Here is a 4,184-nt window from a genome sequence, read left to right on the forward strand (position 1 = left end):
CGGCTTGTAAAGGAAGGGTGTCCAAGAGTTTATAAATACATGATTAAGTTTATACTTAATCCATGTGGAATACAAGGATCATAACAATGAGGCTAAATCATATGTGCAACATGCCTTCTTTGTGCCGAGGGGAAAACCCGTATGTGGCATGAGCATGACAAGTTGAGGTGAGGGAGGGTGTAGGCATTTTGCCATCAGCAATAAGATGACTTCAATAGTAATGAATTGGAGATAAGAAAAAATTAGGACCAATGGTAAAATATTAAATATTAAATGATAAATATAAATATAATTAATTTAAAAGAGTAAAACTTAGTTACAGTTTCAAAGATTTAGTACCAATAAATTTAATAATGTTGTTACATTGGCTAATAAAACTTATAGTCATACAGTATAATTTAACCAAAAAACCAATAGTACAATACCTACAAATTTATATCAAAATTTTTTCTATAATTTAAATATATATTAAATAAAAATAAATACATACACACTTGGGTGTACGGCAAAGTAAGGTAGGGTGTGGTGAGACATTTTTGTCACCCCTAATAAATAATCAAATTAAAGGAAAATTTCATTTTGTTTAGGAAGACAAAAGACAGGAGGATCCTTTTTCTTTTGGGGAATTCTTGAAATTCCTCAATTTAATGGTCAATTGAAGTGAAAGAACCAGTTCAATTTGGTTTTTAAAGTTCAACACGTTTTGGCGATGATGGTTTTTCAAACATCCCAAGTGGATTGGATTAATCCTATTTTTATTTAATAAAAAATTAAGACACCAAAACGACATATGTATAGGAGGAGAATTTTGCATTTGAATATGAGCAGTTTGTAATTGTTTAGTCACTTAAATAGAGAAACAGTAGTGTGAACATGGACAACTGTGGAGTAATAGATATAATGTCATTTGGTGGCAAATTGCAATCAGATTTGCACTTTGCAATCAAGTTGTCCCACATGACAAACCATGATAGAAAGTTAGCAACTGAAATAGCATGTTGCCTGGTATGTTTGGGTCATATTTTGTCAATGTAAGAAAAAAATAATAATAATAATAAAATGAACCCATGGGCCATGACTCGTCATTCTCTATAAATTTTAAATATTTCAATGGAAGATTTGCAACTAAAAGTCTAAAATAGCAAGTTGCCTGTTATATGTTTGTTCTATATTGTTTCAAAGTAAAATTTAAAATCCATGACACCGCATGCATGCACTAAAAGTTTTGAACATGTCAAATGGTAGCTAGATTCCCAGTTTCAATGTCAACCCTTCTTAACTTGACCCTAAACTCAAGGGTTTATATATAATATATGTCAGTCAACTTAAAGTTAATAATGGTAGATACTAGGTGTTTTTAATTTGAAGATGTTATATCATTGAATTTAATTGTGTAATTACTAATTACGTACAGTTGGCTTGCATTGTACACAACAAATCCGTTACAAGTTGACATTAATTATTTTCTACATTTACTTAATAAGTATATGATAAGTTGTCATTAGAATAAGTAAGACATATGAGAATTACTTATGATAGCCCGAAAAATTGAGTATAGTTAGTACAGGCAATGCAATTTAAAATTTGCTTTTTCTAGACCTTGAAGAAATTTAAAATAATTTATTATGTAGAAAAGGATGCCATTGTTGTGATTGACTGATTATGACATTTTGAACCACCAAACTCAACACAAGAAAAATTAAGGTTGGGTGGACATTTGTTGTGGGTTTTCCCTCTTTATTAACTTAAATTAAAAATCTTGTTAGATTATTAGGAGTAAGGAAAACAACACTATTCATGAAAGTAATATGAAAAATGTGTTGATCTAGAGTTATTCAACAACTATTTGTCTAGCCAACAGTATTTATCTGATATGGTTTATATTATGTTTTGTTTAATTGGAGTTTACATGTTTTTAGAGAGTGGGTAAGTTCTTTGTTTTAATAAGAAAAATATTTATACGTATATGGGTATTTCATAATATGGATTCTTGAAGTAGTATATCATTATCAGGTCTTGATACCAAACTGGTGGACCAATCAAAAGTCCCTCTAGAAAATGAAACTATTGGGGTTCAAGTAAAGAGTAGTGCATTTCTCAACCAAAAAAAAAGAAATGAAATGAACAAAGGCACCTGTACAATAAACTATAAGTTCATTAAATATTAATAAAATTATTAATTATTATTGTTTAGTTGTTTCATAAATTTGTTTGTCTTTTATAAACTATAATTTGTTGTATTGTTGTTTCATTAATTATTGTTTAGCCTAACATAATTTAATTTGTTTGTCTTTTATAATGTATTAGTTAATTAAATTATTAATTATTGATATTTAGTTGCTTCATTAATTTTTTCTCACGTCTTTCTCTCATTATTTTTTTTAGCCTAACATGTCTTTCTCTCATTGGTAGAAAATCTACCACCTATCTTCAATTTTTTTTTTTTCATCTCATTAGTTCCTAGGCAGGTTGTATACAGCTGGCTTGCACTTTAGTATGAGACTTGCACGCAAAAAAAAAACATCAACTCAAACTAAAAATTAAAAAATCCGGATCTCTCTCTTCTTGTCTTTAGTTTCCACTTTTCACTTTTCACTTCTCACTTTTCAAGCTCTCTCTGGTCTCCAGTCTCAAGACTCTTCTCCAGCAGCCCCTATCATCACCATGTCTCTACCTCACTCTCTTTCCACCATGTCTCTACCTCTATTGGCTTACTGACGGAGTACCAATGCCTTATGGCAACACAACGAAGCTGAGCTTTTTTTTTGGGCTTGTTCAGTTACTATTTTTTCTTTTTTCTTTTTTTCAAATTCTTTGTTACAATTTTTTTTGTTTTAGATTTTAGTTCAAAATTTGTTTGGCATAAAAATTTTGAGGGTGGTCCTATTTTTTTTTTTCAAGGATAAACAAATAAAAAAATTTAAATTATTATATATAAATTTTTTTTTTCAAGTCAGGGTATTCCTAGGAACACCCTGGACTCTAAGTGGCGTCGCCACTAATAATGTTACAACCTGCGATTGACAGTAGAAAGTTATAAATTAATATTTATATAATAATATAAAGAGAGTAAATTACAATAAACTTATCTCTGATTTAGCCCGTTTGTACTGAAAGCTCGAAAATGTGTTAAAACACAAGAGCTGTTTAGACCCCCAATTAAAATTACGGCTCGGTTGATTTTACTCTAACTTATCTAAGTGTGGAAACAAGAGTAAATGAAGCACAAACAACCGATACTACTCTAGTGCATAAACATGAACAACCAATAATAAAAGTAAAGCACAAGAGTAAGAAAAGAGAATGCAAATACAAGATAACACGCCAATTTGTTATCAAAGAGGAAACCGAAGAACTCGGTAAAAACCTCTCCGCCGCCCTCCAAGCGGTAATCGATCCACTAGACAATCAGTTGAGATACATGAGTTAGCAAGAGATCCTCTAAGCCTAATCTTCCCGATGTACCTAAGCCCTCCAAGCTCCTACTCCAATAAGGCTTCTCGGAACCGTGTCTTGTCTAACTTTCTAGATCCTGCAATATGCCCGATTGCATCCACCAAGCCTCACTAGCTTCTTTTGGCTAATCCCCAAAGCTTCCTAACCTCCAAAACACTCTCTACACTCTGAATAGGTGTGCTTTGTATTTGGTACAAATCTCCTCTCAAGTATGACAATGGAAGAGGGAAGGAGAGAGGCTACAATGATTTATCACTAAGGATGAGTAGCTCTCTCTCTAAAAGATGGGTGTGTGTTGTTGAAAACCTATCTAGGGTTTTTCTCTCTGAATGGCCTCTTTTACATTTCTGGGTAATAAAGGTATATATAGTATGGGTGAAGGGTAAGAAAGTCACATATTAAAATCCTCCAAGCGTAATGTTTCGCGACTATCTCGCAGGAAGGCCTTACTTGCAAGACACTCGTGAAAACGACAGCTTGGCACGACTCTTCAGCTTCCAGTCATGTGCTTCTCACATGGCTCTTTCGCGGTTAGCTTCTCGCGAGATCCACTGATTCTTCACTTTAGCTTGAGTCTTCACCAACTTGATACTAAACCCAATATAATAAAATCCCACAAAAATATAAGAACAAAATTAAAGCAAATACAACAATTTTTGTCATGGAATAAAGCCAACATAAAACATAGTTGTAAATCACAACTTTACAATCTCACCCTTTGGCTATTC

Source organism: Quercus suber, unplaced genomic scaffold (genome assembly GCF_002906115.3).
Source record: "Quercus suber isolate HL8 unplaced genomic scaffold, Cork oak 2.0 scaffold_715, whole genome shotgun sequence".
NCBI lineage: Eukaryota > Viridiplantae > Streptophyta > Magnoliopsida > Fagales > Fagaceae > Quercus > Quercus suber.